This window comes from Andrographis paniculata, unplaced genomic scaffold, assembly GCF_009805555.1.
Source record: "Andrographis paniculata isolate CXL003 unplaced genomic scaffold, ASM980555v1 Contig53END, whole genome shotgun sequence".
Lineage (NCBI taxonomy): Eukaryota > Viridiplantae > Streptophyta > Magnoliopsida > Lamiales > Acanthaceae > Andrographis > Andrographis paniculata.
The window spans coordinates 3215797-3242806 of record NW_026137588.1 but is presented as its reverse complement, the minus strand read 5'-3'; the positions used below and the strand labels follow the sequence as shown (position 1 = coordinate 3242806).

General features: G+C 32.7%; 1 long non-coding RNA gene across 2 annotated transcripts; it reads left to right on the top strand.

The window, feature by feature from the left end:
• The first annotated feature begins 10660 nt into the window (after window positions 1-10660).
• On the top strand, window positions 10661-13325 carry LOC127255354 (uncharacterized). 2 transcript variants are annotated; one of them, XR_007839609.1, is made up of 5 exons: window positions 10661-11207; window positions 11293-11788; window positions 12152-12239; window positions 12324-13022; window positions 13101-13325. It is a non-coding gene; the product is annotated as an uncharacterized LOC127255354 (long non-coding RNA). The 2 variants fall into 2 exon arrangements; XR_007839608.1 differs by having other exon boundaries at window positions 12324-13325.
• The last annotated feature ends 13685 nt before the right edge of the window (window positions 13326-27010 follow it).

Below are 27010 nucleotides of genomic sequence, written 5' to 3'. Positions count from 1 at the left end.
CTCGACTCGTCACAAAAGGATATTCACAACAACATGGTATAGACTTTGATGAAACTTTTTCTCCAGTTGCTCGCTTCGAAACTGTGAGAATTATGTTGGCATTAGCTGCTCAATTAAATTTGCCAATTTATCAATTTGATGTGAAGTCGGCTTTTTTAAATGGTGCATTGGAAGAAGAGGTGTATGTTTCTCAACCTCCTAGATTTAATGTTGTTGGCAGTGAAGATAAAGTTTATAGGTTACGAAAAGCTCTTTATGGGTTGAAACAAGCTCCTCGGGCTTGGTACAGTGACATTGATTCATTCTTTCATAGAAATGGATTCTCAAGAAGTGAGAATGAGCCTACTTTATACATAAAGAAGAAAGGTAATGACGATTTCTTGTTGGTTTGTTTATATGTTGATGATATGGTATATCTTGCATCGTCAAAGGCCTTACTTGATGATTTTAAGCATACCATGATGAGCAAATTTGAGATGACAGACCTTGAGTTGCTAAAATATTTTTTGGGACTCGAGGTTATTCAGAGTGAAGATGAAATTTTTGTGGATCAAAAGAAGTATTCTGCCGATCTTCTAAAGAGATTTAACATGGTGAATTGTGAAGTTGCAGCCACACCAATGAATATGAATGAGAAGTTACAGCATGAAGACGGGACTGAAAAAGCAAATGCAACATTATTTCGAAGTTTGGTTGGTGGCTTGAATTATTTAACACACACTAGACCTGATATTTCTTTCTCGGTTAGTGTTGTGTCCAAATTTATGCATCATCCTACGAAACAACATTTTGGGGTTACTAAGAGGATTCTTCGTTACATTGCTGGGACGTTGAACTTTGGCATTTGGTAGAGTCAGGCAAAAAATTTCAGACTTGTTGGCTTCACCGATGTGATTGGGCTGCGTGCATTGACGATCGGAAAAGTGTGTCTAGTAATATATTTAATCTCGGTTCTGGAGCAGTAACATGGAGCTCTAAGAAACAAGACACGGTAGCTTTATCATCGTGTGAAGCAGAATATTCAGCAGCAACTTCGGCAGCAAAGCAAGCTTTGTGGATTCGGAAACTTCTTATAGATGTGGATCATGAGCAGAATGAGGCAACACAAATTTTCTGTGACAACAAGGCAGCAACTGCAATTGCCAAAAATCTAGCTTTCCATGGGAGGACAAAACATATTGACGTGCAACATCACTTCATTCGACAACTTGTAGAAAATGGAACAATTGCAGTGACGTTTTGTGGAACCAACGAGCAAGTCGCAGATATCTTCACCAAATCACTTCCTCAAGCCAAACATGATTATTTCAGGATGCGTATGGGAGTGACAAGCTTTGAAGCAAGGGGGAGTGTTAATCAAGTGCTTCAAATTATTATTGTTATTAAATAAATAATATGTGCATATTATTAGGAGTTGCAACCGTTGGTTTAAAATTTGAATTTCTAATATTTAGTAATTATTGTATCATATTTATTAAATTATATTTTCTAGCAGAAATAAAATATTCTCCTTTGTTCTTATTTCTTTTCCTGTTCTGCTAACAGGGATGATGAAATATTTTTTGGGCCTGGAAATACGACAAAGTGAAGCGGGAATATTTGTGTCACAAGAAGGGTATGCAAAAGATATACTAAGGTAGAGCAAAATGGAAAATTGCAATCCAGTGTCGACACCGATGGAATCAAGTAAAAGGCTGTCCAAGTATGATGGTGGAGATCGAGTCGATGCAAGCAAGTATCGAAGCTTAGTGGGAAGTCTTTGTTATATAACTTGCACAAGGCCAGATTTATTATTAAGTGTTGGAATAGTAAGTCGATTCATGAAAAAACCGGTATACAAACATTGGAAGGCGTTAAAAAGGATCTTGCGATACATTCATGGAACAGTCACATGGACTGCTTTATTCAAAGACAAAAGAGTACAAGATGTTAGCATATTGAGACAGTGATTGGTGTGAAGACTTTGATGATCGAAACAGCACAGTGGGGTATGTATTTTTCATGGGGGAAAAAGCGTTTACGTGGGTGTCAAAGAAGCAGCCAATCGTCACACTATCAACCTGCGAAGCTGAATATGTGGCAGCGTCATGGTGTATTTGCAATACAGTTTGGATAAGAAACTTATTGAGGGAGTTAGGACAGGAGCAGCGTGAACTAACTGAAGTTCGGATGGATAACAAATCTGCCATTGTTCTAGCGAAAAATCCGGTGAACCATGAAAGAAGCAAACATATTGATATGCTATTTCATTTCATCTGAGATAAAATAAAAGATGAAAGTGTGAAGGTCAAGCACGTGGAGAGCCGTGACCAAGTGGCGTGGCGGACATCTTCACCAAGCCGTTGCCCAAAAAGTTGTTCAAAAATTGCAAGAGGAAGCTTGGGATGAAGGATGCAAAAGAATTAAATTGAGGGGGTGTTGTGAAATAAATTAGAAAGGCTAAAGGATAAGACAATGTGGGGAGTTGAGGTGTTTGAAATGCCTCTTTACCGGCACTTATTATAATTTATTGTTTTTGTTATATTTCCATATTTTATTTATAAAAATTCATGTATGTTTTGGTTTCAAGATTAAAAGAAGAGAGAAACAGATTGCCTCTCGCCTCTGTTTTTGTTTTGTCTTGATGGTGGGTCAAGGAATTGTGTTGGTGTATGAATGTGAAAAAGGAAGAAGAAAAGAAGAATGTGAGGAGTTTATCCCATATTAGAAAAACAAAAAGACTCCACCCTCCATAAATGTAATGTGATACATTTATGAGTAAAAGAATTGATTGGTTGGATTGGGTCCAATTATGAATGGGCCTAGTATTGACTTAGGTCATTGACTATATATATATATAAGTCAAGAGTAGGCCTTGGGCCTTGGGGCTCGTGGGCCGGGCCCATTTGCGAAAAAATTAATTAATTCAAATTATATATTTTATCCGATTAATTTATTTTGATAGTTGAAATTCAAATTGATCGGATAAAGGAAAATGGTTACAGCACTAAGCAACGTGTGCCAAATAGTGGGGTGGTTGCTACTTTTGTGGCATTTTAATTTAATTTTCTTCCTTAAATTAAAAATTAACACTCACCATAAATCTGTAACGTGAATCAAAAATTCAGTTGGCTGCTCTTATACTCTTTGTTTTCTTTTCTTCCAATCTCCTCCAAAAACCTTCCAAAAAGCTTTCTTAGTTCGGTTTGTGGTGGGATCATAGATGCCTAATCGATTTGTTTTATCCTGGGAAGCAATCGGTGGCAGGCCAAATTTGCTTCAAGGAGATGGCGTGCGACATGAAACTCAAATCTTCTTAATCAGATCGGTTATCTGATTTTGAATTGAAGCATCTCGATTTTCAATATTACATATTTGTTAACAATCTTGAAGCAAATTCCCGTCGTGTGGAAATCTGTGATGGCTTACGAAATTCCCCGTATCCACAATCAAATCGCGGCTGCCCAAATCGTACCTGAAGATGAAGCGATGATTGACGTGATGAACGATCCTGACAGAAATTTGAACGATCTGAATCATGACGTTCAGAATGGTGCTGACGGAGACGAGAATGAGAAGGTGAATTCCAGCGAGTCTCACACTCCCGCTCCTATTTTTTCGTTATCTCAACCACCCCGTACAACCGGTGAAGCCGCTGAAATCGCTGCTACCAGGCGTGAAGCGCGCGAGGCGGCCAGGAGGGCTGCTGCGGAAAAGGCTACGAAGGCAGCATACGAACAGGCCTTCAAGGCCGTGATGGAGGGGGCGCAACCCGCTGCTGCAACCTCCAACCAGTCTGTTGCTGGACTGCAGAAACGACATCCTGTTGATGCCCGACTGAAACAGCCTGCTGCTGTTATGCCTCGTCCGCAGCGTATGATTGTAGGACTTGTGCATAGTCTCATTGTGTCTGTCGGACAACAATGAGACGATTTTGAGGGTATACAGCCTGTTGCTATTACGAACCATGAAATGCAGCCTGTTGCTGCAAGTTTCAGGTAGCTTGTTGCTGCGGCAGCCGATAAGCCAGAGAAATTCAACGGCCAGAATTTTAAAACATGGCAACTGAAGATGTTGTTTTATCTTACCACGCTAAATCTGACAGATTGGCTGACGGAGGATGCACTTGTTGTGCCTGAAGGATCCTTGAAAGAACAGAAAGCACAAATTCTGAAGGTCTGGAACCATTCAGACTTTATGTGCAATAATTATGTATTGAACGGCCTAAGCGACTCCCTGTACGTTGTCTACCGGCATGCTTTAACGGCTAAGCAGCTGTAGGAGACGCTGGAGAAAAAGTACATAACCGAGGATGCTGGTGCAAAGAAATTTATCGTCGGTCGGCTTCTAGATTTCAAAATGGTCGATGGAGAAAGCGTTACGAAATAGCTTGATACGTTTCAGTTGATTTTGCATGAGATCCAGGCCGAGGGGATGGAGCTGAGTGAAGCTTTCCAAGTGGCGATGATAAATTTATAAATTACCACCTAGTTGGGGTGATTTCAAAATTTACTTGAAATACAAAAGGAATGAAATGAATATGGCGAGACTGATTAATTGTCTCCAAATTGAAGAGGAGCACAGGTCAAACCTGGCAAGCAGGGGACATATGATACTCGGCAGCAAGGCCAATGTAGTCGAGCACAAAGGTCAAGGCTCTCGTTTCAAGACAGCTTTGAGGAACAATGAGCAGCCAGGAAAGAACTGGAAGCCAACGAACAAGGGAAAAGAGAAGTTGAAGCCATCTGGCGGCGTTGAAAAGGCTAAGAGTACCTTCAAAGGTACCAATTTTAATTGCGGAAAGGTCGGACACCGTTCGATAGACTGCAAGGCGCTGAAAAGAAAGAAAGAGACGTATTAGGCACACGTCGTTACTAAAGATGAAGAGCCACTCGACCTGACATGTGTTGTCTCTGAGGCAAATCTGGTGGGATCAAACAAGAAACAATGGTGGCTCGACACAAGAGCAACTCGCCATATTTGCATGGACAGGAATCAGTTATCCTCCTTTGAGCGTGTCGAAGAAGAAACAATGTACATGGGGAATGTTGCTCCTGCGGAAGTCAAGGGAAGAGGAAAGGTGCTTCTGAAGATGACGTCTGGAAGAGTTGTGACGCTGATCAATGTCTTTTACGTGCCAGCGATGACGAAGAACCTGGTGTCGGGGACGCTCTTGATGAAACACGGCTTTAATATTAATATGAATGGTGATAATTTTATTTTGCGTAAATCAAGAGTGTATGTGTGTAAAGGATATGTAGACGATGGACTTTTGAAATGTTGTATAATGACAATTATTGAAAATAATAATAATAATTCTGTTGCTTATATTGTTGAGTACTCTACTTTATGGCATAGTCGATTGGGTCATGTTAATTATGATTCAATTCGTCGATTAATTAACCCGAACCACATTCCAACATTTGAATTAAATAAACATAAATGTGAAATTTTTGTTGAAGCAAAACAAACTTGATCGTCTTTCCAAACTATTCATCGTGAAACTGAACCACTCGAATTGATTCACAGCGATGTATGCGATTTGAAAATTTTACAAAAACGTGGTGGTAATAAATATTTTATTACATTTATTGACGATTGTACAAAGTATTGTTATGTGTATTTACTCAAAAGCAAAGATGAGGCATTAAGTAAATTCATTTTGTATAAAAATAAAACGGAAAATCAACTTAACAAACGAATTCGAAGTGATAGAGTTGGAGAATATGAAACCCTGATCGGTGAATTTTGTGCACAAAATGGAATAATTCATGAAGTAACTCCACCTTATTCACCTCAATCAAACGGGGTTGTTGAACACAAAAATCGCACATTAAAGGAAATGATGAATGCGATATTGTTAAGTTGTAGACTACCCCAAAACATATGGGGGGAGAGTATTTTAAGCAGTAATTATCTGCTTAACTTAATACCTTGGAAAAAGATGGCGAAGACCCCTTATGAGCTTTGGAAAGGTCGAAAACCATCTTACAAACACCTTCGAGTGTGAGGGTGTCTAGCTAAGGTAGTGGTGCCACCTCCCAAACGTGTGAGAATCGGTCCCAAGACAGTGGACTGTATTTTCATAGGATATGCACATAACAACACTGCCTATCGATTCTTGGTATTCGATTAAAAAATTTTGGATATCCTAAAGAATACGATAATGGAATCGAAAATGCATCATTCTTTGAAAATGTGTTCCCTGCAAAGGCAGACGCTGCACCGAGTTCGGCCAACCGAGAACACGAAATTGTGGACCAAGATTGAATGGAAATGTTTGATTATGAATCGGAACCAGGTCAGGAACCTGAGCTCAGAAGAAGTAAACGAGCACGAATTGAAAAGTCATTTGGAAATGATTATGTTACTTATCTCCTTGAAAACGAGCCTCAAACATATGCTGAGGCGATGAGGTCAGCTGAAGCTCCTCTCTAGAAAAAAGCTGTAAAAAGTGAAATTGATTCTATTCTTCAGAATCACACTTGGGAACTTGTGGATCTCCCACCTGATTCGAAACCTCTTGGATCAAAGTGGATATTCAAGAGAAAATTAAAACCAGACGGTACAATAGACAAATACAAGGCTAAACTTGTAATCAAAGGTTACAGGCAACGAGAAGGCCTAGATTACTTCGACACATATTCTCCCGTCACGAGAATAACATCCATTCAAATTATCCTTGCGATAGCCGCTCTACGGAATCTCGAGGTATATCAAATGAATGTGAAAACGGCCTTTTTAAATGGAGATCTTGATGAAGGGATCTATATGGAACAACCAGAAGGGTTTACGGTTCCATGTAAAGAAAAGAAGGTTTGTAGACTTGTGAAATCACTATACGGACTTAAACAAGCTCCAAAGAAATGGCATGAGAAATTTGATCATACCATGATGGATAGTGGTTTCAGAATAAATGAATGTGATAAGTGTATATACGTAAAGACCATTGAGACAAACTATGTATTAATTTGTCTTTACGTAGACGATATACTTCTCGTTGGGAGTAACGAAAAAATCGTTAAATCTACCAAAGATATGTTAAATTCTAAATTTGACATGAAAGACATGGGTCTCGCCGATGTGATCTTAGGAATTAAGATCAAAAGAACCAAAATTGGTCTAATTTTGAGTTAAACTCATTATGTAGACAAAATTCTCAAAAAATTCAGTAAGGATGATATAGGAATAGCGAGAACTCCACTGGACATAAGTATCCATTTATCCAAGAATCATGGAGATGGTGTATCCCAAAATGAATACGCTAGGATAATTGGAAGCTTGATGTACCTGATGAGCTGTATTACACCTGACATAGCTTATGCTATAAGAAAGTTGAGTACGTATACAAGTAATCCTAGTCGCGAGCATTGGAAAGTCATCGTTCGTGTACTCAGATACTTACGGTACACTTGAGATTATGAGCTGCACTATAGCAGACATTCAGTTGTAGTAGAAGGCTGCTCAGACGCTAATTGGATATTTGACACTCTTAATTCGAGATCAACTAGTGGATACGTGTTTACACTAGCTGGTGTAGCAATCTCTTGGAAATCCTCAAAACTAACAAATTTTATTGCCAAATCCAAAAAAGAATCTGAGTTCATTGCTTTGGACAAAGTTGGAGAAGAGGCTGGATGGATTCGCCACTTCCTTGAGGCCATTCCAAAATGAGACAAGCCTGTCTCTGCCATAGCTCTTTACTGTGATAGTAAATCTTCTATTGACAGAGCAGATAGTATAATGTACAATGGAAAGAGTCGACATATTCACCGTCGACACAATTCCATAAGACAACTGATCACAACTAAGGTTATTACGATAGACCGTGTTGCGTCAAAAGATAACCTAGCGGATCCGCTAACCAAATGGTTAAATCGTGATGCAGTTTACAAACTGACAAGAGGAATAGGGGTTAAGCCTGCTGAGATATAAGTTTTTTAAAGGAAAACTCAACCTAAAAAGATTGGAGATCCTAAAAACTAGGTTCAATGGGACAACCTACCTATAAGACTTATGTGTGTCACTGTAGAGGCTTTTAGTCTCGACCCATTCCTGTCAATGAACGGTGACAGAACAAGAGGAGAGCAAAAAATTGCTTTAATGATCACTAAGTGTAGTATCACTCGAAAACTTAGAGAGATCGCCTATGTGAGAGAGAAGTGGGGCCGCTTCAAAGAGAACTGTTCAGGCTTAGTTCTTTAAAAACTCTTGCAGAACCAGGTCGGGTTCCATGGCCAAAACGGACCAAAATATGAGAACCGAACTAAGAACATAAATTCTGTATCAATATGTATCTCAATTACTAAGAAACTATATAGTTCAAGGACAACAAGTCTACTGGATAGTTGGTAAAAGACTACATATTGTACAAAGGAAAGTTCAAAGGAAAACCTACTTATCCTATACAAAATTTATTTCTTTCATCGAGTCATCGTCCTTTTCTCTTTCATGTGGGGGATTGTTGGTGTGTGAATGTGAAAGAGGAAGAAGAACCGATTAATTTATTTTGACAGTTGAAATTCAAATTGATCGGATAAAGGAAAGTGATTGCAGCACTAAGCAACGTGTGCCAAATAGTGGGGTGGTTGCTACTTTTGTGGCGTTTTAATTTAATCTTCTTCCTTAAATTAAAAATTAACACTCACCATAAATCTGTAACGTGAATAAAAAATTCAGCTGACTACTTTTATACTCTATGTTTTCTTTTGTTCCAATCTCCTCCAAAAACCTTCCAAAAAGCTTTCTTAGTTCGGTTTGTGGTGGATCCCTAATCGATTCATTTTATCCTGGGAAGCAATCGGTGGCGGGCCGAATTTACTTCAAGGAGATCGCGTGCAACGCGAAACTCGAATCTTCTTAATCAGATCTGTTATCTGATTTTGAATTGAAGCATCTCGATTTTCAATATTACATATTTGTTAAAAAATTGCTCGTACATATACCATAAGATCGAGATTCGAGAACATATGGAATCATTATCGAGTGCAAGTGTGCGACGAAACGCCAAATGAAATGAATAAGTTTGTTTTCACGGCAGCAGAAAGTTCTCAGCAAACATCTATTGCCAAACATGCCTTAAATCTAACAATTCTCAGCAATTAATATATATTTCTAAAATTTAATTTAATTTAATTTTATAAATTAAATAAATATATGTAAATCGAACAACAATCAAATTTAATTTAATTTAATTTTATAAATTTAATTTAATATATGTTGGGTTGGGTGGTCAACTCCATCGAGATCGATAGATAAATAGATATAGATAGCATTATTCATTCATTCATGTTAGTCAGTCAGTCAGTCAGTCTACAAAAAACTCATTTCCTCTCCTCGCAAATCACTCAGCAGTCAGTCAATCGAACAAGAAGTGAATCAATGAATGAATGGTGTGTAATTCTTTTTTTCTTTTCTTTTCTTTCTTTCTTTCTTTCCTTCCTTCTTTATATGAATGAATGAATGAATGAAGAAGTGTATTCAAAATTAACAAAGCAATTCTTGAATCAAAGAATTAAAGAAAATTTTAGTGTTGGTGGCAGCCAATGGTTCTTGTTTAATTGATTTCTGCATTTTAACCCATCCTACAATGTTGAGTGTATACATCTAATCTAATCTATTCTAATCGAGGGCAACTTTTCTTCCCTAAAGAGAAATTCCCGGTTAGAATTTCTACAATTCCTCACTCCTTTCCTCCATTCCCTGCTGTTGCCCATTATCAAGATTTCTTTTGTTTCTCATTGTCAATATCATTTCTCCCTTCTGTTGCTGTTGCCCTTTATCAAGATTTTTTCTGTTTCCCATTTTCGAGATCATTTCTTCCTGTTGCCCATTCATTATCAAGATTTCACTACCACCACACACAGGCACGACGACGGCAATCGAGGGCGACACGTAAGAACGGGAATGCAATTAGCAAGATCACTGTCCGTATTTGGAAGAGGGCAAATTCTTGTCCCGAGGGAGACTAGATATGCCTTGCTAGCTGACTACTTGGCTGAAACATATTTACGACCATTATAAATGGGGTTGAGGATGCCTGGAAAATCGTTTGATCTGAAACCGGTTGAAGAGGGACTCTGTAAGACAATCTTGACAATGCCATTATCTCAACAATGGAGTTTGCTTGACTGTCCCAATATTCAGGGCGTGTTCGAAACATCTGCCGCTGATTTTCAACAATGAATTTGTACTCGCATTCTTCCTTCTTTGATACCAGGTTGTTCTTCTTTGATCCGCTTCTCTTTAATTTTGTCAAAGAAAATCTTGACCAGAATGTGAATCTCCCTTACATTTTTGAGTGAATATGAATAGGATTTGACTTGATGGTTTTTAACTTCATTTTTATTTTTCCTACGTATATATAGTTATATTTATTTTAAATCTCTTTTGATGTATTCGTGGGAGCGTTCACGTAAAACCTATATGGAGACTTGAGAGTCAATGAAGAAAGTTCGATTTGGATTTCGATTACAAGAAGGTAAGTTTTTTTTTATATTTGTTTTTATGTCTCCTATGTATGTATACTAATATTGATTTTATATCTCTGTCGATTCATTCGTGGAAGTGTGCATGTAAAACATATGCGGGACTCGGGAGTTAATGGACATCGTTCGATTTAGATTTCAAACACAAGAAGGTAAGTTATTTAATCTTTATTTCCTATGTATGTATACTAATATTGATTTTATATCTTTGTCGATGCATTCGTGGAAGCTTTTATGTAAAACCTATGTGAGGACTGAATATTCCTTGGACATCGTTCAATATGATTTTTAAGTTTCTTACATATATATATTAATATATTTATTTTAAATCTCTTTCGATGCATTAGTGGAAGCGTTTATGTAAAACCTATGTGAGGACTCAATATTCATTGGATATCGTTCAATATGAATTTCACACACAAGAAGGTAGTTATTGGATATTTATATTTCTGTTCCCGACGTATATATACTAATATTTATTCTAAATCTCTTCCGATGCATTCTTGGGAGGCTGTATGTAAAACCTCTGTGCAGACTCGAGAGTCAATGGAGCTCGTTCGATTTATATTTTGAACACAACAAGCTAAGTTATTCAATCTTTACGTTTCTGTTTCCTACTTATATATACCAATATTAATTTTAAATCTCTTTCGATGTAATAGTTGCAGCCTGTATGTAAAACCTACGAGATGACTCAACAGTCAATGGAGATAGTTCGATATGAATTTCGAACATAAGAAGGTGGGTATTCAATATATATACTTTTTAATGTTTCCTACGTATATATACAAATATTAATTTTAAATCTCAATCGATTTATTCACAGGAGCATATATGTAAAACCTCAATGAGGACTCAAGAGTCAATGAAGATCGTTCAATTTAATTTCGAATATAACCTTTATTTTTATGTTTTCAACGTAATATATATTAGTATATTTATTTTAAATCTCTTTCGATGCATTCCTGGGAGCGTGTATGAAAACCTATGTGTCGACTTGGGAGTCAATTGAGATAATTTGATTTTGATTTTGAACAAAATAATGTATGTTATTCAGTCTTTATGTTTTCGTGTCCTACGTATACATACTAATATTTATTTTAAATCTCTTTCGATACATTCGTGGACACTTGTACGTAAAACTTATGTGGAGAATCGGGAGTTAATAAGTTATTTAGTCATTATTTTATATTTTCTACATATATATACTAATATTTATTTTAAATCTCTTTCAACGCATTTGAGGGAGCGTGTATTTAAAACCTATGTGGAGACTCAAGAGTAAATGGAGATCCTTCGATTTGGATTTCGAACATAAAAAGGTACGTTATTCAATCGTTATTTTTATATTTCGTACTACAAAAAAATAGTATATTAGTAACGGAATTCCGTTCCTAAAGTGTGTAGTTAACGCAATTTCTTCTCTAATTTTGTCTCTAATGTCTTTAGTAACAGAAAAATGGGATTTAGAGACAAAAAAACTTTGTTACAAAATTGATATTTTTTTGTAGTGGCGTACATATATATACTAATATTTATTTTAAATCTCTCTCGATAAATAATTGGTAGGGAGTGCGTAAAATCTATATGGAGTTCGGGAGACGATGTAGATCGTTCGAATTACTCAATCTTTACTTTTATGTTTCGTACGTATATATACTAATATTTATATTAAATCTCTTTAGATACATTCGTGGAAGCGTGCATGTAAAACCTATGTGGAGGCTTAAGAGTCAATGAAGATCGTTCAATTTGGATTTTGAACAGAATAAGGTAAATTATTCAATCTTTATTTTTTGTGTCCTACAAATATATACTAATATTTATTTTAAATCTCTTTCGATACATTCGTGGAAGTGTGCATCCAAAACCTACGTGGACACTCGAGAGTCCAAGAAGATCCTTCGATTTGGATTTCGAACATAAAAAGGTAAGTTATTTTACCTTGCTTTTTTTGTTTCCTACGTATATATACTTATATTTATGTTAAATCTCTTATGATACAATCGTGGGAGAGTGCATCTAAAACCTATGTGGAGACTCGAGAGTTAATCGAGAACATTCGGTTTGGATATCGAAGACAAGAAGCATAGCTTCTTTTTTTATGTTTCATACGTATATAGATTAATATATTTATTTTAAATCTCTTTCGATGTATTTGTGGGAGCGTGTGTGTAAAACCTATATAAGGGCTCAATAGTAAATGAAGATCATTCGATACGAATTTCGAACACAAGAAGGTAGTTATTCAATATTTATTTTTATGTTTCCTACGTATATATACTAATATTTATTTTAATCTCTTTCGATACATTCGTGGGAGCACGTACGTGAAACCTCAATGGATATTAAAGAGTCAATGGATGTCGTTAAATTTAGATTTTTAACTCAAAAAGGTAAGCCATTTAATCTTTATTTTTATGTTTCCTACATATGTATATTAATATATTTATTTGTAACCTCTTTCCATGTATTCGTGTGAGTGTGTACGTAAAATCTATGCGAGGACTCCTTATTCATTGGATATTGTTCGATATGAATTTCAAACACAAGAAGGTGGTTATTCGATATTTATATTTCTGTTTCCAACCTACTAATATTTACTCTAAATCTCTTTTGATGCATTCATGGCAGGCTGTATGTAAAACCTCCGTGCACACTCGAGAGTCAATGGAGATCGTTCGATTTAGATTTCTAGCAGAACAAGCTAAGTTATGCAATCTTTATGTTTCTGTTTCCTACATATATATAAAATATTTTATTTTAAATCTCTTTCGACGCATTCGTGGCAGCGTGTATCTATAACCTATGTAGAGACTTGAGTGTCCAAGAAGATCCTTCGATTTGGATTTCGATAATAAAAAGACAAGTTATTTTACCTTGCTTTTTTGTTTCCTACGTATATATACTTATATTTATTTTAAATCTCTTTTGACGCATTTGTGGGATAGTGCATCTAAAACCTATGTGGAGACTCGAGAGTTAATCGAGAACATTCGGTTTGGATATCGATGACAAGAAGGCTAGCTTCTTTTTTTTTTTTTTTATGTTTCTTACGTATATGAATTAATATGTTTATTTTAAATCTCTTTCAATATATTCGTGGGAGCGTGCCTGTAAAACCTATACGAGGACTCAATAGTCAATGGAGATCATTCGATACGAAATTTTGAAAACAAGAAGGTAGTTATTGAATATTTATTTTTATGTTTCCGATGTATATACACAAATATTTATTTTAAATCTCTTTCGATACATTCGTCGGAGCATGTATGTAAAACCTCAATGGAGACTCAAGAGTCAATGGATATCGTTCAATTTAGATTTTGAACTCAAAAAGGTAAATTATTTCATCTTTATTTTTATATTTTCTACGTATATATATTAATATATTTATTTTTAATCTCTTTACCTGTATTCGTGGGAGCGTGTATATAAAACCTATGAGATGACTCAATATTCATTGAATATCGTTCAATATGAATTTCAAACACAAGAAGGTAGTTATTCGATATTTATATTTCTGTTTCCTAGATATATATACAATATTTTATTGTAAATCTTTTTCGATGCATTCGTGGGAGCGTGCATCTAAAACCTATGTGGGAGCATGTACGTAAAACCTTAATGCAGACTCAAGAGTCAATGGATATCGTTATATTTAGATTTTGAACTAAAAATGGTAAGCTATTTAATTTTTATTTTTACGTTTCCTACGTATACATATTAATATATTTATTTTCAATCTCTTTCCATGTATTCGTGGGCGCGTGTATGTAAAACATATGGGAGGACTCAATATTCATTGAATATCGTTCGATATGAATTTCAAACACAAGATGGTAGTTATTCGATATTTATATTTCTGTTTCCGACATATATATACTAATTTTTTTGTAAATATCTTTCGATACATTCGTGGCAGGTTGTATGTAAAACCTCTAGGCAGACTCGAGAATCAATGGAGATGGTTTGATTTAGATTTTGAGCACAACAAGCTAAGTTATTCAATCTTTATGTTTCTGTTTCCTACATATATATACAATATTTTATTTTAAATCTTTTTCGATGCATTCGTGGGAGCGTGCATCTAAAACCTATGTGGAGACTCGAGAGTCAATGAAGATCCTTCGATATGGATTTCGAACATAAAAAGGTAAGTTATTTGACCTTGCTTTTTCTATTTCCTACGTGTATATATACTAATATTTATTCTAAATATCTTTTTAGGCATTCGTGGCAGGCTGTATGTAAAACCTCTGTGCAGACTCGAGAGTCAATGGAGATCGTTAAATATAGATTTTAGGGACAACAAGCTAAGTTATTTAATCTTTATGTTTCTGTTTCCTACATATATCACTACAAAAAAATAGTATATTTGTAATGGAATTCCGTCACTAAAGATCACGTAGCTAACGTAATTCCATCATTAATTCCGTCTCTAATATCATTAGTAACGGAAAAAACTGAATTTAGAGACGAAAAAATCTTGTTACAAAAATGATATTTTCTTGTAGTGTATATACAATATTTTATTTTAAATCTTTTTCGATGCATTCGTGGGAGCGTGCATCTAAAACCTATGTGGAGACTCGAGAGTCAATTAAGATCCTTTGATTTGGTTTTCGAACATAAAAAGGTAAGTTATTTGACCTTGCTTTTTCTATTTCCTACGTATATATAGTAATATTTATTTTAAATCTCTTTTGATGCATTCGTGGGAGCATGCATCTAAAACCTCTGTGCAGACTCGAGAGTCAATGGTGATCATTCGATTTAGATTTTGAGCAAAAAAAGCTAAGTTATTCAATTTTTATGTTTTTGTTTCCTACATATATATACAATATTTTATTTTAAATCTTTTTCGATACATTCGTGGGAGCGTGCATCTAAAACCTATGTGGAGACTCGAGAGTCAATAAAGATCCTTCGATTTGGATTTTGAACATAAAAAGGTATGTTATTTGACCTTGCTTTTTCTATTTCCTACGTATATATACTAATATTTGTTTTAAATCTCTTTTGATGCATTCGTGGGAGCGTGCATCTAAAATAGAGTCAATGAAACATCACGAACAAAATTCATTGAGACAATAAAAGGACAAAGGACAAAGGAATGTCTAATTAACCGGGTATGTAGTTCTTTTTCATTATCTACATTCCATCATGTAGTGGAACATAAATAGATGCATATTTTCGAAATTCTTCTTTTCGAAATAGTGCTGGAAAATTAAAAAAAAAATCAAATAGCAAAACCATTATACATCAAATTAAGTTCACCATAAATTTTTTTTTCTTTTAAGTTTTCTGGCAATAAAAGATAAATAGTCTTATGGAAGAAGTAAAGACATTATTATTTAAAAAGACAATCTCAAACTATATATCCAAAACTCGAACTCAAAGTTGAGAGGATCAACATCTTCTAAGGTTTCAATATATCCATCTCATATGTCAACATTAGGGCCCTCCAAACCCAATTATTTGATTATTTTTTAGTGTTAAAATATTAACATATTTTAATTATTCCCAATCCCCCACCCCCAAATTATCTAAATTTATATGTCATTATGTCATTATTTTATAATTTTATGTTTTAAAAATTTTGCCCTCCGAAATTTGAACGTTAGTTACGCCACTTGTGTCAACCCCATAATTTATATGATCTAAACATAAATGAATTTGGGTAATTCAAAAATTCTTACAAATCGAAACAACCTCATTTACTGAACATGATTTTGCACGTATGTGTTGCTCTATAATATTTAGTTGCATTGAAATTTAAAAAAATTTATACTACCGTTGTTTCATAAGAAGGGCAGTATTTTTCTTTTGTGTCATTGTACTTATCATTAAAAATACTTTTATATTTGTATAATTTAATCCATAAATGTCATTGTATTTGTATTACAAGAGAAGATTAGAGATATTTTGTCATTTTTTTTTTATTTGTATTACTTGTTGATATAATAATTAATATCAAATATCTACAAGCAAAAAATTCATGGTACTCTTCTTATGGGACGGAGGTAGTATAAAAATATATGATTGTAGGAAACATACCATGGTATTTTTTTTTAAAAAAATCCTTCCCTCTATCTGATTAAATGTCTTCGTATTAGCACAATTCTTGTATTATATTGCTTGACTTCGATTTTTTTTCCCTGTGCTAAAAACCAAAAAGATCATATATAGTGTAAAAATATTATTATTAATTATTTCGTTCTTGATGAATTTATTTTAAGTTTACAAAAGTATTGCAAATCTATTTGTAATTTTTTTTTAAATATTTTTTTAATGCATTTGGTAAGTTAAGCTTGATGGCTCCCTTCGTATTAGATTGAGCTTTAAAAAATAAATCTGATGAAATTATCGGCCTAAACAATAATAAAACACAGTAAACTAACCTTACACAGACTAGTCCATTGCAAATTCTGGTTAACACATAGACATACAAATTAAATTTACATTTTTTTAACTTCTAAAATTTTAAGTAACAACATTTGTCTTTTAAAAAAATAATACTCCCTCCGTCTCATTGTAAATGTGGCATTTTCTTTTTGCACGTAAATTTTTAAATATTAATATTATATTGGATTGTAGTAAAAAAGATAAAAATATTCCTATGGTGCAATATAAAAGTAATGACATTTGTGTAATATATTGTAAGTTGAAAGGGTATTTATTATGTTAGGTAGGTAGTACAATTACTAAATTAGAAAATAGTAACCTTGTTTTGGGACGGACAAAAATAAAAAATAAGGTAACCTTTCAATGGGACGGAGGGAGTATAAATATTGTAATAATATATATAACTCAAATATAAATCAAAATTAAAATGACGTATCAAAATCAATATGCTAGTGATTTTTCTTGTCAACACTATATTAAAACAATATATCGAATATTTTAATTTGTCCCTACATTTTTTGTTTCTTATTTGTAATATAAATTAAACAACACGTTTGTAAAATATGAATCCTTGCCTATTAAGATTGAGTTTGGCTTATTAATTACTATAACAAGTAATGTTTAAAAAGAAAAGTCGTACTAGTGTGTTCGTTTGAAGAAATTTGAGTTTTTTTAAAAACCTTATTTTTTATATTATAATAAAAAAATAATTTTACATTCAAAATTATTACTTCAATATTTATTTATATCGCATTAACAACTATTGAAAATCTAAATCCTCTAACAAACACACAATGTTTATATATTTGTTAATTCTCTTTTAGTCGAGTAGGCTCGGTTCCATAAAATTCAACAATATAATTATATACTACTTAATATGCATTAGTTAAATTTCAAAATTAAGTTTAAACCAAAATAAAATGTCAGGAAAGTAATTACAATTTGAGACAACATTTAATAAGTCAGATTGCTGTTTTTTGGGATTTTGATTTTGATTTGTGAAGTAGTAAAATTGTTTGAAGCCATTCCCCACTTTTCTTTTTGGGATTTTGACTTATCTTGAGTGGAAAAGAAGTGCTTTTAAGAATACATACCATTTTTCGATCCTATTGCAACATAAACACGTCGAATGAAAGCATTTTTATCCTAGACTAGTTGTGTATATATATATATATAAATATATTTTTAATAACGTAAAAAAATCAATAAAGGACACCGATTGCAAGGAGCATAATTAATTATGACTAGCAGCCAGACACATTATTGACAAATTTGAATCAATACACTTAATAAGACTCTTTGCAATCACAAGACCATGTTGGGTGTATTAATAATCCGTAATTTGTACTTATCGTTGGAAGTTAAGAATTTTTCCAAACAATATGTGTGTTTTATTATAGATCAATGATAAAAAAAAAACTTCATATTCTATAGGAGTTCCATTTAACATCTATGTCATATCATTATACCACTACAAGAAAATAGTATATTTGTAACGGAATTCCGTTACTAAAATTCACGTACCTAAGGTAATTCCATCTCTAATTCCGTCTCTAATATCATTAGTAACGGAAAAAATGAATTTAGTAACGAAAAAACTTCGTTACAGAATTGATAATTTCTTGCAATGTACTAATTGAGTAATAGTTCATTGAATCATTACCATTCTTGAACCTAAGATTATTTTTCAAACATAACGTTCGAAAACTCATATTGCTCTGAGCCAGTGTATCTCACATTGTACTTGGTCATTGTCAAATATTATTGACAAAGATGAGAAGCCGGATCAAAGTTGACTCAAAACCGAGCTATTAAATTAGACAAACAATTTACAAGGAAATTGTGAAAAATTCATAATATTGATTCAACATTGCCTGGAGTTGGTTAAATTAAACAGTTAGTTAGTTGGGTTACCAAATATTTTCGGGTATGTTCACTCAACTCTTAATTTAGGATTGATAATGATAATACTAGGACTTCGGTGAGAATTATAGAGTTAGAGAGGAAGTGTTCGAATTACATAGATTGTATCTTTTGAGTGATAGATTTAGTGTGAGATGAGTAAATTTTTCAAGAACATATGTTTAGAGGGATTTTCTAGTTGTTTTTTAGTTTAAAACCTAATATTGAATTAAATGAGATAGAAGATCTAATTCAAAACGTTTATATTGCAAATAAAATTACACGACGGAGATAAATATTCAAATGTTACAATATTAATGAGTTGTGTATTGAAGTTGAGATGTGATTCATAGAAAAAATGCACAACTGTGGGAATAATTTATGGAATGGATTGTAGTTGACTTAGTCTTATATTAGTGGAGTTATTTGCAAGTTTAGTTTATCTTTTAAATAAGTTTATCCAATAGTTATTTTTATTTTAATATGTAATCTTAATTTATCAGTCATCTTGGTTAATCATTTTTCAATAAGATTGAGCATTCATTCCACTACTTATTGCTCTTTCTCTCTTATCTTACCAAATTCCAACATTTTCTTGCGAGGAACAAATCTAAACAATCATTAGTGATTTTAATTGGGATAGTAAATTAATTATTAAGTTCATTCGAAACAAATTACTATGCAAGTGCAAGCACTAATAAGCCTCCATTAGATTATTAATTTTCAATGTGCTTTGGATAATAGGGATACTCCATGGATAAATAACCATTGGTATAAGATTAGCATCATTTTGTCGAAATCTTAATAGCGTGTAATTTTGTTGTTCATTTCAACTCTTGTTCACTTTAGCACTCATTTGGTGGACTCAAATCACTGTTCTTGTTTAGTTGTTTCACTATTCTATATGTATCTCCTTAATTTATGAGTTTGAAGCGTCCAAGAATGCATTAATAACCATTGAATTGAAACTTACATACTTTTGATGTTCGAATATTAGACGAAGGAGAACAAAAGATGTTCGATAGACTTTGCCAATAAACCCTAAAATGATGAAATAATCTAATCAGCTTTGCCACTAGACAACCCTAAAGCTGAGACTGATGAAAGAAATAGTGTATATATATATATAAACACACTTTCTTTCCAATCAAAAACAATATTCTCATAAACTTAGTATGTTTTAACTTGTTAACCGAATCATCTAATCTTCCCAAGTAAGAAAGAAAACCTTAAAACTCGATCACACGCATGTTCTTATAAAACATTGCATGTAACAAATAAGAAGCCAGCTAGTTTCCTAGAATGTTCAATATACTAAGTTTATCGGCGCACCCAAGTTGACAAAAACGAATGTTTAAGACTTAATATGGTTAATGGGTTGCTATAATAAGAGAACAACCACACAAAATTCAGTTGTGTCCTGATGATTATATTTCTTATTTGGCAATTGAAGATATTTTTAGGTGCTTTTTTAAGATTTTATTTACTTTATAAACAAACTTTCTTACCGAAGCTACAAAATCATTCAGTTATGTAAATTAACATATTAAATAATATTTCAATTCAAATATTTACTCTTTTGTGACAATATGATTGGAGAGGGAAATATTGTATGCTTAATATCATAATATGTTTGAAGTGATCCGTTTCTTGGACTTCTTCTAAAATTGGGATTTTTTATTAGGTTTTTGATCAACTATTGTTTTTGAATTATTATTATTATAATTATTGTATTTTTATTTTTTATGTGAAAATCTATGGGATCTAAATTTTGATCAAGTACAATCAATTTTCTCAAATGGATTTTTTATTATATGACCTTATGATCATAAGTCAATCTACTATACTAATTTTGTCATCTTATCCTTTTACGCAACCTTTCTGTTTTTTATTTTTATTTTTTGATAATATGATTACCCCTATTCAAATGCCCCACACAAACTCTTTGTCTATCTCTATTTACTTACAAAATATTGTTTTTTATTATTAAATTTCATTGTTAATGATTGATTATAAGTTTGTATACTCTTGCTTGTGTTTTTTATTTAATTATATATATTTCTTTATTGAAAACTAAGTATTGGTTATTAGATGTGATATCTTGAAGTTTGTTTGGTTTTGATTTGAAATAAGAATTTTTTATTTAAATTTTATTTGATAGAATATATTGATATTATATTTTATAAAATAAAATAGCATATTTTTATTAGGTATTTTTTCAGAAATATTATAGGATTGTTTGGGGCCAAAACCATACAAGTATCTTAGGAGGAAAAAAAATATTTTATTGTAAAATTTATACTACTAAGATAAAAATAAGGGTGTTCTTTGTGTGTGTAGTGTATGTTCTTATGTTTTTTCATTTTTATTTATTTATTTTATACTGTTTAACTTTTTATTTTTCATTATAAAAATATATATATACATATACTATCCAACACTAAGTTCATTTTTGTGCCTATATACCAAGTAACAAAATACAAAACAAAAACTTTAACGTGATAGAAAATAACTCAAATGTCCCTATCCCTATACTTTTTGAATTTAGTAAAGATTGAATTGAAAATAAATATAAGGTGTGATACTTTAAATAAAAATATATATATATTTAAAATTAAATATAAAGTTACCTTTTGATATAATTTATTTTTAATATAATATTTAATGTATTTTATCATATAATTTTTTATGTAAATTGTACATAACAAAAAGAAGATTTTAAAAGACAAACAAAACCAATCAACAAATATATGAAATAACAAATAGTTGAATTAAATATATATATATATATAAGATGTAGTGTGTGTTTGGTTTTGATTTCAAACAAAAATTACTAATACAAATATAGTATTATTTTTTTACAAAAATATTACATCAAAATACATCTACACCAAAAACTCAAATAAAAAAAACAAATTTCAAATAAAAATCAAACAAAGTCGTGATATTTTGAAATAAAAAAATTAATTATATTTAAATGAAATATATGTTCCTAATGAGATATTTTCAATAAAAACAAATATTTAATGCAATTTTTTTTATGATAAAATACTATTTTATTCGTATAATATTAATAATCGAAAGAAAAATAAGAAATGAAAGATATGATTTCTTTTTTATTATTATTTGCATTCTTATAATTTCCTTAAAATACCATCATATTGAACTAGTTACTATTTTCACATCAAATAACTATTATACTTTCAAACTTAAAAAATAAACAATAAATTATTATAATAATAATTATTATTATTACTAATAATAAAAGAAAACATACTTATGGTTTTTATTGCTTCTTAGTATAAAATAAATCTAAAAGGCACATTATTCTAAAATGATCGCAACAAAAAAAACAAATGACATCAAATTTTAGTTGATAAAGATATCTTTATTTGTTGTCGAATATAATTGAAAATCATTCACCTAACACTCAAGAATACCATTGGTATGTTGATTGGGCTATCAAATTCAAGCAAATAAAAATTAGAAAAAATAATATATTGTTACAGTTAACAAAACATATGTTATATTAACTGAAATTATGTATTGAGTTCAAAATTTATAATATGTATTGTATGAACATATCTAATATGAGTTCAAATGATTATATATATTGTATTAATCATTATTATATATTGTCAATTAATATGTTATATTTGTATTATATTAATATATGTGTTTTATATTGTTTATTTTGACTTCATGTATTATTTATCAATAATTTATGTATTGACAACACAGTACAAAACAAATTTATTCGAAATCATTGCAAAATCAACCACACGCATTGATGTCCAAATAGCACATCAGAAATAATTGTGATTGTAGATACTATTTTTGCAACACATTCACGTGTCAAAACATTTTTATCCAAGTGCTGAAATTTTTTTAAAAAAAAAAAAACAAAAAAATTCATAAATATTGTCTTTATACTTTTATACGTTTAATAAGTATGTGCAACATGCAAAATTTGTGCAACTTGTTGACTTATATTTATTATACATCTCGATATTATAATGATTTATATACAAATATGCACTATTCACTGCTTAACTTGCACTATAGTTTGTGACAAATCATTTTGACCTTTAAGTAAATTACAAGTACTCAGAATAATTTGACGAAAGTTAAATCATCAATACACATAATTATATTGATACATATATTTATTTTTTATTGTTCTTGTTTAGTTGTTTCTTGTTTGGTTCCAGAAGATATTATTATTATTATTATTATTATTATTATTATTACATGTGCCTTTGGCAGATCCATCTTCTCCGACCTCCTCCTCCTCCTCCATCTCACTGCCCACCTTCCTCGTTGCTCTTGCAGGTGCCACTGTCGGCACAATCCTCCGTCTCAGCCTCCTTGGTCATGTCGCTCCACTCTGACGCAGACTCCATCGGCGCCGCCACATTCAGATCAAGCCTCCTCGGCCCCAGGACCTCGTAAAATACCGGTGATGGGACCCGGGCAAGCGGCGGTGGCTCCACGGCCACTTCTGATGCGAACGCAACCGAAGGATTCGGAAACTCACAAACCACATAAAATAAAGAAATAGAAAGATGTAGAATTTGGTGGAACAAAGAGAGATGGAGATGATATAGATAGAAGGATACTTTGATTTCTTGATTCTCAAGGTTGATCGGATAGGCACCACGTAAGAACTAAGCAACACGCAACACAAAATCTCTAAACCAAACAAGGAATAAAGAAGGATAATATGGATTCTCGATCCACATGGTTGGTTGGATTAACACCATGTGAGAACTAGGCAGCACGTAACACAAATACTCTAAACCAATCAATGAATAAAAAAGGATAATCTGGATTCTCAATCCATATGGTTGGTCGGATGAGCACCACGTGAGAACTAGGCAGTATGCAACACAAGATCTTCAACCAATCAAGGAATGGAGTTGACGCAACAAGCAATCCAGCACTGATTGAGAGGCGACGAACTATCTCGAATCACTCGAAAACAACCCGATTTTGAAAAATTACCGAGGATTGCATCGCACAATCTCGAGTAACCAAGCAAACAAGAATCACTCTTGAAAGCAAAGAAATTTTATAAGAAATATCATCGTTGTGTTTACAATGATAAACAAGGCCTTATATAAAAGTCCTTGAGGATAGAAGAAAGGAAACACTAGAAAATAAGGAAGTAATTTTTAAAAGGTAATATCTAAACTAGGAAATAGAAAAATAAGGAAACAACTTAATAGGAAATATAGGAAAAGAAAACTTATACTATAAGGAAATAAGTAATATGGAAACTTGGACTCCTTCTATAATTATTGATATTCTTTGTTTGTTGTCTTGATAGGAAGTCTCGGATCTTCTAATGATGATCTTGGGATGATTAAGTGATCGGAGAATCAAACTTATAATACTCCATAGCTGGTCTATCTTTGGCAGTCTCTTCGATAATGGAATCCATGGTACGATTTTCCAAGAAAAATATAGTCATTTGAATCTTTCGTACTCGGCTCCGGGTATTCATTTTACCTAGGAAAATTGATGATTTAGTAGCTCTCATGATGATCACATCAACTTCTGTTGCCGGCAGTGGCGGTGGCGCATCCACGCCGCCGTCCACCACGACCCCCCCTGGGGCCTCGCTCTGTCGGTTCCCATTGCGCTTCAGGAAAATCCTGCATAGCAAGCAGTTCCTGGCCTGCAACGCAATTAAGCAAAAAATCATCAATCCATCGATAAAATGCAGAAAATCATTAATCCATTGATAAAATTAAGTAATCAATTAGATCCATGATCGATCCATACCTGTGCAGCAATGTGGGCGGGGATAACGAAGCTGTACTCCTGCATAATCCAGTCAGTCTTCTTCATCCCCACCAGCACTTGCCACTCGTAGTAGATCCTCCGGTCCACCCCCGTCGCCTTCCAGTAACCGGACAGGGTCGCCCAGTTCGACCAGCTACTGTTCAGATACTTGACCCGCTTATGGCTGAAAAAGTACCTTTCTTCCTCTGCGTCGCCTGCACCCAAAAAAAAAACATCAAAACCCTAATTTTCACATAAAATCTAAATGCACACACAAGTCTAATTCAGGGTGCGCGTAAGTGTGAGCAAAAGCGCATTGTAATGACTTTGGCCTGCGTGACTTGGGGCTCGGGTGTTATACTGTGTTTCGTAATATTTAAGTTACTTTAGATGAAATAAGCGAGATGATGATGGCGCAATAGCAAACTATTATCATAGAAGAGCGAAGGTGTAATAAGCATTAAATTCATATCACATATTAAGTTGGTGGACAAGCTCACATGTACTGAGATGCTACAAACTTCCTAATATTTGTTAATAATGCGGCGCGATCATAAGCTTATATAATTAATCATTCTCCTGCCCTTTCACAATTTTATCAAGAATGCAATTAAACAACTCAAATATTAACATGAGTGTGTATATGAATAAATCAAAATGGAGATGAAATGATATTATTTATTCTAAATAAAGTAGTAAAGTCTACATTACGAAACTAAGAAATAAATATAACGAAAAAGAGATTCCGACAGTAACTGATGGGGGGTCAACGGTGGAGAATTTTTATAACTCCCATGACCTCCATTAAAATTATTGAAAAGAACTCCTTATGGTTTGAGCTCTTATAAATCAAATTTAGAGAGTAATTGCAATGTATTAAGCGTATTGAAACGTATTAAAAATGTATTTACAATAGGGATATATGACCACTATAGGCTTTGAAAATGTAAGGTGAGCTATTGATTTGATAATTGAAATCGGTTGAAACTTCTGGGCAATTAAGTAGTTAGTTGGTTGGAGGGGTTGGAACTATCATAACCCAGCTTCGCTTGCTTGTGACTTCCAGTGATTATTGTTGAGCCTGACCCAAATTTTTCTCCTGACCGAGAAGGTCTCGCTGATGGAGGAAAAGACGTCACTCTGATTAGCAAAGGTCTTCGTAGTGAATTGGTATGAATGGTTTGATTGTCACGAATGAGATGGATTCTAATTTTTCTGGAAAGTGAGTCTGTAAGACAGTAGAAATTTGCTAGTTGCTAGGTCGTAGGCAGAAAATAGATTGGGAAATGATTTTTGCTGAATTGGGATTCATCGTTTAGTTTGTTCACCATTTTCGCTTCACTAATTCTAGGTAAATTAGGCTTGAATTTCGCTTAAATTGGACTCAAAATTAGTAAAAACTTATTCACGAATAATTGGATCAGATCAAGCAAAATATATCAATCAAATATGTCATAATAAGATATTGTGATAATTTTCACACAAAAAATACAAGTAATAAATATATTTTGAAAGTAAAAGATATATTCAAATTTGGGGTTATTAGTAGACTTCAATATTTAATACTTCATCCGTCCCATAAATATAGTCTTAATTGGGTTAGATACGAAATTTAAAGAATATTGATATTATATTGGTAGTGGGTAAAAAGTATGGATAAAAGTTTTTTTTTTGTCCTTGTGAGTGTATTAGTGTAAAAAGTAGAGACAATTGTGTAATAAAAATGAAAAAGTAGGAATAGTTTTACGGTGATATGGTTATTTATGGAAATAAGACTATTATTTTGAGACGGACAAAAAAGGTAAACAAAAATATTATATTGGGACGGAGGGAGTATTTACGTAATGGAAAAGTATGCTTTTTGTTTTTTTTTTTTTATGAGAAAATAGGAATATTTTCACAAAGTTAGAACCAACAACAAGAAAGCCCAAAAATGGAGTCAATGAAACATTAGAAATAAAACGGAGTCAATGAAACATTGGAAATAAAATTTGTTGAGACAATAACAGGACTAAGGACAAAGAAATGCCTAATTAATTGGGTACGTAGTTCTTTTTCACTATCAACAATCCATCATATAGTGAAACATAAATATATGCATATTTTCGAAATTTTTCTTTACCAAATAGTGCTGGAAAATTTTAAAAAATAAAAATAAAATATAAATAAAATATAAATACCATTATACATTAAATTAAGTTCACCATCATTTTTTTTTTTTTACCGACAATAAAAGATAAACAGTCTTATGGGAGAAGTAAAGACATTATTATTTAACAAGACAATGTCAAACTATATATCCAAAACTCAAACTCAAAATTCAGAGGATCAACATCTTCTAGAGTTTCAATATCCATTTATGTGTCAACTACTGACGGAATCACACTAAGGCCCGGGCACAATTTTTTTTTATTATTTTTTATTGTTAAAATATTAATTTTTAAAAT